The following is a 15,098-nucleotide window of genomic DNA, read 5'->3' as shown; positions in this document are numbered from 1 at the left end:
TGCAACAAATTAAAGAACAGATCCAAAGTAAGGAAGGGAAGGCAGGGGAGTGGTGGAAGGTAGGGTGACCTGTTCTCTTATGAACACTTTGGGCCGGGAATGGGGGTTGGGTAGGAAAAGGAGTGCTCAGGAAAGGCCAAATCTCAAGCAATGCCTTAAAAATGTTAGCACCTGTTAGACTGCAAGTAAATGAAAGCTCAGTCATGTAACCAAACAAGTCTAGAGGTTAGGGCAGCGATGGCGAACCTTTTAGAGCCTTCGATGATAACGAACAGCCACCTGCAGCACATGTGCCATAGCTTCGCCACGACTGGGTTAGGACAGTGATGAATGCAGCCTAAGAAAAACTCTGTGTCCTGCCACTCAATGATGTCCTCTTCTGGCCAGCTATGGCAGGGCTCGGGGTGTGGCAGTCTTAGGAACTACATCCAGGAATGACAGTATCTGGATTCTAGCAGCTTGATTAGAGAAGAATATTCTTTTTCAGGTGCACCCAACAAACATCTCATCACATTTCATGACCCTCACTTGAGTCACACATTCATCCTTGAATCAAGTCCTAGTTCCATGGAAATACTGCATGATGATTGGCTTAGTACTGGTTACCAGAAATAATTTCTATGGCAACAGGGTGAGTGGAATACTTCTGACCAAGTGACAGTGTTCTCAATTCTCCCTTGGCTGGTATGTTATTAGGACCATTTTGATGCATAGGAGATGAGATAGTGCATTACCTATAATGATGTCTTAGAGCATTAAGCTTAAATTTTTCAAAGAACTTCATAAAAGAGATCTTCATATGTCAGTGTATTTTTAAAATGAAGGTTTATTTTTCATTTATGTGAAATGTTCAAAGGGGGATGGTTAGAGCTTTCTTTGCTCTACTTCTCCCTCAAATACTCAGACAAATAAAACTTACACCATCTGGAATGTCCTTGGTTGTCATGACAGGAGGAGAAAAACTGATTTTCACCCTGCCTTATAGGTGTCCATCTGGAAATCACATGTCAATTCCACTTGCATTTCAATGACCAACACAAGTCATATAACCACTTCTAACATTGAGGCAGGCATACATCACCTTAGAAAGCAGAAGCTAAGGCAATTTATGTACAAACTGTTGTTGTTCAAATGACTATGAACCACAACAGTGCATGTTGAAGTAGTCTATATACAAAGAAACTAACAAACCAGCACAACTAGATCATCCACAGTGCTGTAGTAGTTCAATAAACCAATGCATAGTCATATGATGGATAATTCTCTAGAAAATAAAATGTTGCTTTTGAAGAGTGATTCATGATCTGAGAAAATGTTCACAATAAACAAAAACTAACTGAGGGATAAAGAATTATGCTGTGGTATTAAAATAAAAATTATCAAGGAAAGCAAAGGAAATACACTAAAATATTGATGGTTTTCTCTAGGTGAATATTACTGTTTTGTGTTTTTGTCTAATTCTTTAGTTCTTTATATAGATAAGTAAATATTTTTAAATAATAAGAAAAAAAATTATTAAACATAGGAATATAATTGTAATTTGTAGCAATTTTTGTAGTAGCAGAAATTGAAAACATCTGAACTCCATAGTAGGGAGTTGGTTAAATGAATTAAAGTTCATTCAAATAATAGGTTATTAGGAAGCATTCAAAAATTAAGATCAATCTGATCTGCTATGGAATATTTGTTAAGATGCAGGAGACAAAAAAGCAAAGTACAAAAAACTGAGTATAGCATATCGTTATTTGTTTACACATGCACATATGCAAACACAACTTTTTTTTTTTTTAAATGGATGTATTTTGCTGCCTGCTGCACAAGCGCAAGGGCCCGAGTTGGATCCCTAGTACCAAAAAAAATAAATAAATAAAAAATAAAAATTAAAAAATGGATATATAAAAGACTGTTAAAGTGGTTACCCTCAGGTGGGAAAAACTGAGACTGTACACCCAATTTATAGCCATGGAAGGGAGGCTTTTACTTCTCCATTCTTTACATTATTTGACTTTTTAAACTTGTATGTGCATTATTTACTTTGAGTAATATTTTACAAATTATAATTTAAAAAATCAAACCTCAGCTCTAGAAGATGCATCATAATTACTGATTACCATCCCTGCCCTTTGTCTATCCTTAGGCCATTTCACTCAAGCCTGAGTCCTAAAATAGACCTGTTTAACAGGTGTAGGGGTTGAACATGGAGTTCATTGATCTGTCTGCCATTCTGAGCATGAATAACAAAGCATTCCCCAAGGCTGCTAAACTTAAGCTCAGGAAATACAAGTCATCTTTTCACCTGGACTACAGACATCTGGCACCATTCCCACAAACCTGTCTGCTAAATACACAAAAGCCTCCAGTTAGCTGATTTTGAAAACTTCCTGCATACAGTTGACATCTTGAGCCCATGTGTTTGTGTTTGTCCAGGGCCATTTGAGGCCTGTGGGTTACTTATAGTCATTGATTCTGAGCTGGACCAAACACTGTGGACAATCTCTGGTCAAACTTTCTGAAGAAAAAGAAGATCAAATGTAGAGACTGAAAATTTAGCACTCAGCTTCCTAAAGTAAAATATTAGAGAATAGTTACTTGTAGTTCTAACTCCCAGGACAAACTTGGTAAGAGTACAACTAAGAGAAGAGATTTTACCCCTTAATTTGATTCTGAAATTGGGCTCTATGGTTCTCTAGGATTCTGCCTGTCAGGCCTTTTCCTAGTACTTCCAATGGCATATTCCCTTCCTCTTTCCATGTCTGCTGGAAATGGTTTGTGATAAACGTCATTTATTCCTGGAATAAATGCTCAGTCTAGGTATGAGAGATACAATGGTAAAGGGACCCAAATAGAGAATAATCTTACATCTATGGAGTTTATATTCAAGTAGGTATGCAGAAGTTATAAGCAAAATTTAAAGAGGAAAATATATAACATGGCACTAGTGCTAGGGAAAAACATTAAGCCGGCCTGTGGATAGGGAATGCCAAGAGAGAGCTCTCTCCAAAGTGAAGCTGGAGTGAAGATTTGAAGGCAATAAGGGGAAATTTGGGGTCACGTGTGTTTTGTGAGAAGAGGCTGAGTTTGACTCCCATTTCAGTGAAAGGTAGAAGTAGATTGTTAAGACATAAGAATAATGTTTTTAAATATCTGCAACACTATGTTTTAAAATAATATTTTCAAGACCTGAATATTTATGAGAAATAATACAAACATCCAACAGTGGTTACATCATGGCATAACTATAAAAAAAGGATTATAAATCTAGTCATCAACCACCACAGGTTTGGAAGACTATCTTCTGAAGTGGGAGAACATACTCGAAAGAAAATGTCAAGTGGGAAAAGTAGATTGCAAAATTATAATGTGGTTTGTCTCGTTCACTATGATAACTTAATTTAGCACTCAGAACAGTAGACAATAGATAAGTAATCAATAGTGAAAATAGCTGCTGATTAAATTGTCAAATTTAAGCATGGTGGGAAAATAACTAGAATATATCAAATTTTTAATGGTGGTTGGCCTTTAGTGATGAAACTCTTCATAATTTTTAGAAATACATTTTAAATTTTCCTAAATGGGTTCAATATGCAGCAAGGATTGAAAATGTGTTTCATGTCTGTCTGATTTTATTCTCTGAGGTATATATTTCAATCATCTTTTGAGGACCTGAGGTTCCAAGAGGTGAGGGCCGTTTTGCCCAAGGATATCAGCTAAGAAGTGGGAGAGTGGCTACTTAATTTCAGACATGATGAAAATCACCTGACCTAATATTTTTATGTGAAACCACTGATACCCTGAGAAGGCACTAGAAGAACTTGTTCTGAGGCACAGGCTAGTTACTTGCAAGTCAGTACTCAATCTGAGGTTCCTACACCCTGTTTGGGATTCTTTTCAGCTCTCTCCAGCTGCTAAGACAGGAGATTAACAGACAACAGATAAAAAACTACATATATAAAACCAACACTGAGTTCCACCTCTGACCCAAGTTCAGTAAGAATTCCAAGTTGTTTCTGTAAGACCAGCCTTGATGAGAACACTGGGGTTCTCTCTCATGCCCGTGCCTGGCCTGATTCATGAATACCATGAAAGCCCACTACACAAGGGTTATATATGTAGGGTGTTTGGAGAGGGTAGGTCAAAGTCTTAAGCCCAGTCATTGCTGGATTATTGGAGAGGAGCTGGCTAATGGTTAGTCCTTCTCACTGGGTGGCAGTGACATGAGTAATCAGGTGTTGCTAACCTGGCTGCCCTTTTGCTCTGCTCATGAATGCTTTCTGCTGCACTGGAAGCTCTTCGTTTGTTGATCTCTCACTGCTGGGTCTTCTTTTTCCTCAACCCAACTGCTTTATTTTTACTCATGACATGGAAAAGTTCCTCCTGTATCTTTCTTGCAGCTCACCTTTTGGAAACAGATTGACATGGATTGGTGGCCTTTGCTTCCTGTTCCTGAAGAGTGACTTATGCTTGTGCTAAGAATGAGGTAAAGGAAAAAAGATCCTTTGGGATTATATTCACCTTAGTGCTTCAGGGTATGGGGCAAATATGGAGAGGAAAGCAAGATGATTCTCTTTTCTGTGATAAGGACAACAGGCTCAGAACCTCAGTGTAATTTCTAAAATGCTTCTTCCACCCCTGAGTAAATGTGAAAGTAAACTGGGTGTTATTATCATTACTACAACTATAATCTCAGCTACCTATACTAAAGCTAAAAAGAAACTTTTGGTTTGAAGTCTGCTTCTCTAACAATTTTCATTTCAGACAGGCCATGGAACTCTCTTGTACAAACCACCGAGAACATTTGGCTGAATGGAACACACTGGTACATATGCAGTAGGTCACCTTTGGACTTGACCAAGCTGTTGAATGTCAGTGAGATGGAGCTCCCCAAAACTTCAGGAAGCTTATGCATATCAGGCAGTGAACTGCAGGATCATAAGGTCCCCTGCCTCTGCAATCCACACTGACCAAGTGGATAGGGTTTGAAGACCCCATCAGAATTGTTCACACTGGAACCTGACTATCCAGGTTATCAACATAATAGAAGCCCTGGCCAGGCCCTTTTGGAAACTATCTTTTTTAAATGCATATAACCATTCACAGATCAGGGATTTTTCCTCTCTAACATGAGGGAAAACAGTAACAGAGAAGCTCACAAAATTACAGAATCATGGAACATACTCTCTGTGTCCTCTCTACAGGAACACCATCTTAGTTCCATAAAGGAGCCCACATTCTTCATTGTTCCCTGGGTATTTTGGCCCAGAAGTGATGTTCAAAGACATAGGCACATAAAGATCTACAGGTCAGCAGGTTCATAGCACACCCTTGGTGTGAAATTTTCTCACCCTATGGTGAGAAACTTGATGAGCTGGGAGGCCCTACACACTCTAAACATTAACTTCTCCTTAGTCTTGTTGCATTGACCTAAGTCAGTTGAGAACTTGGCCTTCTACTAAAATACAGGCCTTCCAGGGAAAGGTTCTGCACTGGATAGCCATGACCAGCTCTTGGGGAGTCTGTAGTGGGTACAGAGATTGTATGTGTCCGAACACAAGTTCCAGCACTGCTAGTTAGGTGAACTTAGATGGAATTACCTAATTTTCTTGGGCCTCAGTTTCTCCTTTGAGGGAAAGTTAAGGGAAGTTAATTATAATATCTACCTCATGGAGCATTGTATGGATCAATCCATGAGTTAATCCTCACAAAGTTCTTAGACCAGCGTCTGGCACCAAGTTAATGCTCAGTAAATGTATTTATTCTCTGAAATCAATCTTTGATCAGAAAAGGCACTTGGGCAGAACAGGATGTGTCTGAGGAAAAGCAACAAGGATAGAAGAGGACACACACACACACTCAACACACACACAAATGAATTGCCATGATGGAAAACACTGTTCCCACAGTGTTTCCTACAGAAGCATGCACAGAGCTGGGCAGAGACAGAAACCCAAGGAGCAGTGCAAGGGGACAAAGCATCAACAGGTGAGCAGCATGAACAACACTGCAGTTGGGGGGGAGGGTTAAAATATACATTAAACCTAGGAGTATAATGAACACTTCTGTAAGAAAACACAAGACATAAAAAAATGTAAAACAATATTTCTATTCTCTGACCATTTTGATGTATTTCATGCCAGTCTTTTTTTTTTTTGCCATCCATAGCTTATATAATGTTCATTTTGTCCCACTTTATATCCAATTTTACCCATATTGAGGTCACATTTTAAACTACTTTTGCCCACTTAATTCAGCTTGAGCACTTTCCCCTCATTAAAAATGGCTTTTAAAGGCTACATTATATTCCATCATATGGATTCATTTATCCGATTCACTGTAAACATTTAAGCTGTTTTTAATTTTTTATTATTATAAATATGTGGTAATGAGCATCCATGTCCATAAATCTTGTATGTACATGTCTGGTAACTTCCTTAGAATAAATTCCTAGAAGTAGAATTATTGAATCAAGAGTTATACTCATTTTGAAGGACTTAGACACATATTGCCCCTTTTCTTGCTACAGATGCACACACAGAAATGAAACAGTCATAATTCAAGCATTCTTGCTTCCTTCCTCTATTTTCTTGGCTAAATACTTTTCTTTCTTCCATACTCAATTGAAGCATCATTCTCCTCAGGAAACCCTCTCCTTTTTTTTCTTACACTGGTTTAAATCCCCTTGTTCACGTAATTTTCCCTGATATGCATTCAGGATTGGTTCCAAGACCCCCAAAAGATACCAAGAGACAAGAATGCTCAAGTCCTTTACATGAAATGGTATAATATTTGCATAATCTATGCACATCCCTCCCCTTACTTTAAATCATTTCTAGATTACTTATACCTAATTTAAATGGTATATACATATTTATACACTATGTACTTTATTAAATAATGACAAAAACAAAAATATGTACATGTGTAAACAGATGCCATTTTTTCTGAATACTTTCAGCCCACAATTGGTTGACTCCACAGATATGGAACCCATAGAGACAGAGAGCCAACTGTACTCTATGGCCTTTGCTCTTCTCTTATACAGCATGTGGCATGTGTTACTGTTAGTGATCCAAATGTCTGGCTGGATAGATGAGAAACACCGTAAAGGTAGAATAATCTGCATATTCCTGATGCCTGTCACATAATAGATGCTTGATATATTGATAAAGTAAACACAAAGCAAGTATGTGAGTAGGCTGGTGCCAAGCCAGAGACACACAGTGGCCTTCTCTGCTTTCACTGGCCTCCCCCTTCATGGCCACTCCAGGAAATATGCTGCAGTGAATAATCCTCACTCTTCCACTGCCTTCTGAGCTCATGTGTGGCCTGCACACAAGACCGAAGGATAGTAACCTATAATTCTTATATAGTAGAAGATGAGATGCTTGATAATATGAACCCTGTCAGAGGTATCAAAAGGAAAGGGCTTTGGCAACCCATAGCAGGCCATTACTGGGATCATGAATTTTTCTATTTGGAGGAAACCCAAGAGACAATCTTGGATCACAACTCCACATGAAGAAGCATAGAGAAATACAGATAATAATACATCATCATGTTGTTCCAAGGATTAAATTCTTATAATTATCTGTTTTTAATATCATTTGCTCAATGAATGGGATTGATTCATTCAGTCACTCATTTGTTCAGCTAATATTTACTGAGTGTCTTTTACGTTTTTAGACTTAGTGCCTTTTACATCTAATAGCTAATATGTGAGAGCTCTCACATGCAGTTTACCCTGCAATGAGAAATGATTTTTAAAGAGATACCACGGATGAAATGGAACAATATGCTTTTGATCATTGGGGGACCTCTGTTTTCTCACTATCTAAGGGTGATTCCCTGTGCTGAGCGAGAAATTATCAATTCATTACATTCTACAAATTGCCACTTATTCAGCAGTGGTGCCCAGCTCTATAACTGGCACAGAAACATTAGAGGAGGCAGCTTGCTGTGCCAGAAAGAGCAGACCAGAATCTGAATCTCAGATCCATCACATACTAGTTCTGTGATGTTACTTCACCTCTGTGAGAATATACAGAATGGGGTCTACTTGTGTGTAGTATAGTGGTATGCAGAATCATAGCTCTCAAATTTGGCCACACTGTAATCTCTAGAGTTTGTAACTGCAGTACCCTACATGGCAAAAAGTATTCTGCAGATGTAATTAACATTAAGGACCTTGGGATGATGAGATTTTCTTGCATTGTCCAGGGGTGCCAGTGTAATCATATGCATTCTTTTTTTTTTTTTTTTTTTGGTGCCGGGGATCGAACTCGGGACCTTGCGCTTGCTAGGCAGGCACCGGAACCACTGAGCTAAATCTCCAGCCCAATCATATGCATTCTTAAGGACCAAAATTCTTTCCTGGCTGTGGTCCAAGAGCATGCTCAGGATGAGGGTGTCATGTGAGAGACTTGACCCAATCCCCTGGCTTTGGGTTATCGCCTAAGTACACAGGCTATCTCTAGAGGCCAGAAAAGACAAGAAAGCAGACTCTCCCCCTACAGGCCCCAGAAAGTAGTGCAGTCCTATTGACACCTTGATTTTAACCCTGCGAGACTCCTGTCAGACTCCTGATGTAAAGACAAATTTGTGTTGCTTTAAACTACTACATTTGTGGTCTAGAGTTTCCTACAGTTGTCACTACAGTTATGAGTAGGGAACTCACATAACTTTATGCTATGGTTTTAAGTTGTGCTTGTCATGTAGGAATCCATCAGGCATGTTCATTTGTGGTCCTGTGGTGACTATCCATGCCCTTGATCAACTCATAATGTCAGTGAGGACTGAAGCCAACCATGAGATAATCAGACAAATTCTTTTTTTTTCATTCATTAATTTTATTGGTACATTTTAGATATACAATATTCTGATATTCATTATGGGAAATATGTACCTTTACATAATCTCTCTTGGTTCTTATTTTTCTCCCCATACCCCTGCCCTCCCTTCAACCCCTACACCCCTCCCTATTTACAAAGACTTTGTTTCCATTTTATCCTTTTCTCATATTTATTCCTTTCCCCTCCCCCTTTCCCTTCCCCTTCCACTTTGGACCTTTGCTTCCTATTTTACATTAACTATTATAGATTTTGATCCTTATTTTCACTTTCAGTTTCTCACATCAGAGAAACTATTTGGTATTTACACGTGTCTCCTATTTATTTCACTTAAGAGAATGGCCTCAATGTGCATCTGTTTAGCTATAAATGTCTCTAGCTTCTCACTCCTTATGGCTGAGTATTACCCCATTATATTAAAAAAAAAAAACACGTCTTCTTATCCAATCTCGAGGTGATGGGCAAATGAACTGTTTCCAAGTTTTAGCTGTTACAAATTGTGCCGCTATAAACATGGGTGCACAATTCTTTAAATTCTTTTGGGAAGATACCCAGCAGAGGAATAGCTAGGTCAAATGGAACCTCTAATCTTAGTTTTTTTAGGTATCTCTATACTGATTTCCACAGTGGTTGCACCAGTCTGCACTCATACCAGCAGTGGAGAAGGGTTCCTTGTCCCCCGCAGCCCTGCCAGCATTTGTTCTTGGTTGATTTCTTGATAGCAGCCATTCTTTCTGGGGTGAGGTGGAATCTCAGCATTGTATTCATTTGCATCTCTCAAATAACCAGTGATGTTGAATATTTTTTCATATGTTTATTTGCTGTTTCCACTTTGTCTAAGAAATGTCTATTCATTTCAGATGCCCAGTTTTGCATTAGATCTTTAAATTGGGGAGGCTTGATTTTTTTTTAAAGTTCTTTATAGATGGATAGTAGACCTTTGTCTGAGGAACAGCTGGTAAAGATTTTTTCCCACATTGTGGGTTGTCTCTGCACTCTGTTGGTGGTTTTTCTTGCTGTGCAGAATCTTTTTAATAAGAAGACAGCCCACTTGTTGATTCTTTTTGCTAGTTCGCATGCAACTGAGATTTTGTTCATGAAATCTTTTCCTACACCAGTGTCTTCAAGAGTTCTCCCTAACCTTTCTTCCAGCTAGTTTAGTGTTTCTGTTTTAATATTTAGATCTTTAAACCATTTTGGTTTTAGTTTAGTGCATGGTGAGAGATATATGCCTAGTTTTAATCTTTGGCAAGTTGAAACCCAATTTTTCTAGCATTATTTATTTGTTTTTTCCCCATTAACTTTATTGGTACATTTTAGGTATAACATACAGTTACATCATTGGGATCTTGTACCATTACATGAGTCTCTTGGTTCTTATTTTTTTTCCCCTTCTCTTGCCCTCCCTTCACCCCCTCCACCCTTCCCTATTTGCAAAGACTTTGTTTCCATTTTGTTCCTCTTCTCATATTTTTTCCTTTCCCTTTTTTCCCTTTCCCTACCCCTCCCAATTCCCCTGCTCTTTTAGACCTTTTCTTCCTGTAACAAAATATCAGTTATACATTTTTAAAATTACAATATTAAGATCTAGGAGACATTACCACAGATTTTACAGAATTTAAAAGGATATAGAAAGCATATTACAAAAATCTGTTTTGAAATAAATTTGACAACTTCTAAGAAGTAACTTGGAAGACAAATTAATGAAACTAACTCTGGAGGAAATATAAAATTTGAATAGCACCTATTAAAGAAAGTATATTCCTAGCTTGAAAACCTACCTATATGACAACAGCAGGCTCATAAACATTTTAACTGATAAATTATATCAAACATTTAAAGCAGAAAAAAGAAGGAACACTTCTCCCCTCATTTTAGGAACTCAACATTGTGCTAATCCTAAAACTGGATAAAGATAATAGAAGAAAAAAGTATGAACATAGATAGCAATTTGTTTAACAAAACAAACTCTTAGAAGTCAAATCTGACAACATGTAGAAAGTGGTTTTATAATAGGGATGGCAGTGTTGGTTCAGCATTGGAAGATCCACCCCCAAAAGTAATCATTTTAACAGAGGAAAGGAGAAAGCCATATGATCCTGTCACTAGTTGGAGAAAGAGTATTGGACTAAATTCTACAGCTGTTCATGGTAAAAGCTATCAGGAGACTAGAAGTAGAACAGAACCTTCTAAACAGATCAAAGACATGTACTCTGTACTTCCAACAAAAACTCCTTCTATGAATGGAGATGATACAATGCTTTCTCCCTAAAGTGGGGAACAAGGGCAGATATGCCTACTCTTCATCTGTCCATTAGACTTTGAAACATAGGTCTAAACCAAAATAGTCTGGCAATAAAATGACACAACTAGGATAGGATTGGCACCGCAAAAGGAAAATCTTTATATGTAGATGAAATGATCATCTACAGAGAAAATACTAAGAAATCTCTAGGAGCCCCTAGAACTTGTACTTGAATTTAGCAGGATTAGAAAACACAAGGTATAAATAAAAACTCAGGTCTGTGTATACTTGCTATAAATGACAAACTGGATATTGAAATTTAAAAGTTATGTAGGAGTACAAAGGACCCAGAAAAGCCAAAAACAAAAACAAAAACAGTGTTGGAAGCTGTTTAGCACCCCATTTTAAGACTTCTTCTAAAGCTACAGTAATCAAGGCAGTGTTGGTGTAAGGAAAGACATATAGATCATTTGAATAAAACAGAGAATCTAGAAATAGAACCACACATATATGGTCCACTGAGTTTTGAAAGATTATTTAACATTAGCATTTTATAGACTATAAACTCGATTCAAGAGCCGAGGAAGAGATAGTGTATTCAGCAAACGGCACTAGAACACCTGGTATCCGGATATAAAAAATTAACCTCAATCCTTTTTTTCCACACATGAAAATAACTTGAAGGGATCTATGAACCTAAAAAAGAAAGCCTAAAAGTATAAAACTTTAAGAAGAAATTATAAGGGCAAATATTTATGAATTCAGGGTAGGCAAGAACTACCTAGGATACAAAAACCATGATGTATAAAAGAAAAAAAATTGATAAATGAGATTCCATCAAAACTTAGAACTTTAAATGACATCATTAAAATGAAAAGTAGTCCTTAAACAGACCATATTTAAAATGCATCTAACCTATGAGCAGAATATATAAAGAATTCTTAGAGCTCATTAATAGACAACCCAATTAAAATGTAGACATAAGAAGATGATAAATAGCCAGTACAGCACAAGGAATGGTGTGCAATTCTAGAATCAGAAAAATACTAATCAGTACAATAATAAGACTGAATTATACACTCATTAGGGAGATGAAGTCAAAAGTTTTAAAAGCCTTGTCATGACTTTTTCTTTTTGTTGGATTCTCCCCTTTTGCGTTTAATTTGTTATGCTCAATGGATTCATTCTGCTGGGCTTCCTGGGGTTGTGATCCTCATTGTCTTTTCCTAGGGTATTGTCTAAAATTTTTTGGAGTGCCAGTTTGGTATTCATGAAGTTCCTGAGGTGCTCTTTATCATGAAAGCATCTTATTTCTCCATCAATTTTGAAAGATAGTTTTGCAGGGTACATCAATCTGGGTTGGAGGCTGTTTTCCTTTAGAACTTGAAATACATCACTCCAAGCTCTTCTTGCCTTGAGGGTTTGCATTGAGAAGTCTGCTGTGATTCTGATGGGCTTTCCTTTGTATGTGATTTGTTTCTTTTCTCTCACTGCTTGTAGAATTTTGTTCTTCTGTTGGATTTCTGGAATCCTAACTATTATATGCCTATGTGTAGATTTTTTTTTTTATTAAGGCTAGCTGGAGTCCTATATGCCTCATTTATCTGTATGTCAAGTTCTTTTCCCCTCCTTGGGAAGTTTTCTGCCATTATTTCTGTGAAGAGATTTTTTTATGTCATCTGGACTCTCTCCTGTTTCTTCATTGACTCCAATCAGTCTTATGTTATTCTTCTTTGCATCGTCTAGCAGCTGCTGGATTGATTTCTCATGTTCCCTTACAATTTTAAAGCAATTTTTCTTTTCCTTCTCACTAATTGCAATCTTATCTTCTATATGTGAAATTCTATCCTCACATTGGTTCATTCTGCTGCACAGACTTTTGATGGAGTTTTTAATCTCTTGGAAATCTGTTTGTATCTGTTTTATGCATTCCATTTGTTTCCTATGTTGGGATTCCATCATGTTCCTCAGATCCTCTATTTTTTAAAATCTGTGTCCTCTCTAGATTTATTAATCATGTCTTGCACCATGAGAAAAATCTTTGCTGTTATCTGAGTAATTATTTCTGATTTCATTTTTCCCAGATCCTCTTTTGTTGCCAGTTCAGAGAGTCGAGGTGGTTGAGTATCTGAGTGTTCCATCTCGTTTCCCTTTGGGGTTGCTGTAGGTGACCTGGAAGTCTGTTTTTGAGGCTTGTTTATGTGTCTTCTCATTTCCACGGGGGGGTGGGGGGGGTGCGCTTCTGGCACCCAAGCAGCTCACCTTGTCTGCCCTAGGAGCTTGGGATGGCAGCAGGGGAGCTTCCTTCCGGGTGCTGGGACCAGCTGAGCTTCACTGCCCTAGGAGCCTGGGATGGATGCAGGGAGTTTCCTTCCGGGTGCTGGGACCGGCTGAGCCTTCTCTGCCCTAGGAGCCTGGGATGGAGGTGGGGAGCTTCCTTCCGGGTGCTGGGACCGGCTCACCTTCTTGGCCCTAGGAGCTTGGGATGGCAGCAGGGGAGCTTCCTTCTGAGTCTCTAGCATTATTTATTAAAGAGTTTATCTTTCCTCCAGTAAAGGTGTTTGTCTGCATTGTCAAAGATGAGGTGGCTCAGTGTATCTGGAGTTGTTTCAGCATCTTCTAATCTGTTCTACTGATTTTTGGGTCTGTTTCTTTGCCAGTACTATGCTATTTTTACCACAATAGCTTAGTAGTGTAGTTTCAAGTTGGGGATTGTGATACCTTCTACCTTGTTCCTGTTGCCTAGAATTGATTTTGCTATTCTAGGTCTCTTCTTCTTGCAAATGAATTTTTGGATTGTTTTCTCAAGGTCTGCAAAGTATGGTGTTGAAATTTCAATTGGGATTGCACTGAATCTATACAGCAGTTTTGGAAGTATGGCCATTTTCACTATATTGGTTCTTCCTACCCAGGAGCAAGGGTTGTCTTTCCATTTTCTGATATCTTCTTCAATCTCTTTTTTTTCAAAGTGCTATAGTTTTCAGAGTGGAGGTCTTTGATTTCTTTCATTAGGTTGATTCCTAGGTACTTCTCTTTTTTGGATGCTGTTGTGAAGGGAGGTGTTTCTTCAGATCCTCTTTCAATGAGTCTATTGTTTGTGTAGAGGAAAGCTATTGATTTTTGTGTGTTGACTTTGTATCCAGCTACTCTACTGAATTTGGTTATTAAGTCTAGAAGACTTTTGGTGGAGTTCTTGGGGTCTTCTATATAAAGTACCATGTCATCTGCAAATAATGTCAATTTAACTTCTTTGTTTACTATCTTTATTTCTTTTATTTCTTTCTCTGGTCTAATTGCTGTGGATAATGTTTCCAAGACTATATTGAACAGGAGTGGTGATAATGGACATCCTTGTCTTGTTCCTGATTTTAGTGTGAAAGAGTTCAGTTTTTGACCATTTAGTATGATATTGGCTGTTGATTTTTCATAGATGGCTTTTATCAGATTGAGGTAGAGACTGTCTATTTCAATTTTTTGTAGGGTTTAGGGTTTTTATCATAAATGCATGTTGGATTTTGTCAAATGCTTTTTCTATGTCTATTGAGATGACCTCAGCACTATTGATATAGTGTATTACATTTATTGATTTGCATATGTTGAAACATCCCTGCATCCCTGGGATGAATCCCACTTGGTCAGGGTGTATGATCTTCTTGATGATCTTCTACACTCTATTTGCCAATATCTTATTAAAGATTTTTGCATCTATGTTCATTAGTGAGATTGGCCTACAGTTCTCTTTTTCGGTTGGGTCTTTCTCTGCTTTGGGGATCAACATGATACATGCTTCCAGGAATGAATTTGGGAGTATTGCTTCCCTTTCAATTTCATTGAAGAATTTAAACAGTAGTGGCAGTAGTTCCTCTCTAAATGTCTTGTAGAATTCAGTGGTGAAGCCATCAGGACCTGGGCTTTTCTTAGTTGGTAAGTTTTTAATTATGTCTTCAATTTCATTGATTGATATTGGGTTGTTTAGAATTTTTAGGTCTTCTTCGTTCAACTTTGGTAAT

At 37.9% G+C, this 15,098-nt stretch overlaps 1 long non-coding RNA gene across 1 annotated transcript in view; it reads left to right on the top strand.

Moving 5' to 3' along the window:
• The first annotated feature begins 4,213 nt into the window (after window positions 1–4,213).
• LOC147822959 (uncharacterized) overlaps window positions 4,214–15,098 on the top strand; it is a 65,334-nt gene continuing 54,449 nt past the window's right edge. Inside the window, exon 1 of the long non-coding RNA XR_015444795.1 lies at window positions 4,214–4,477. This is a non-coding gene — a long non-coding RNA (uncharacterized LOC147822959). The remainder of the gene's footprint in view (window positions 4,478–15,098) is intronic.

The sequence above is a fragment of the Heterocephalus glaber genome, unplaced genomic scaffold, assembly GCF_053883595.1.
Source record: "Heterocephalus glaber isolate CG9 unplaced genomic scaffold, H.glaber_assembly_v1.0 deba00001606, whole genome shotgun sequence".
Taxonomy (NCBI): Eukaryota; Metazoa; Chordata; class Mammalia; order Rodentia; family Bathyergidae; genus Heterocephalus; species Heterocephalus glaber.
This window is presented reverse-complemented; position numbering and strand designations above follow the sequence as displayed.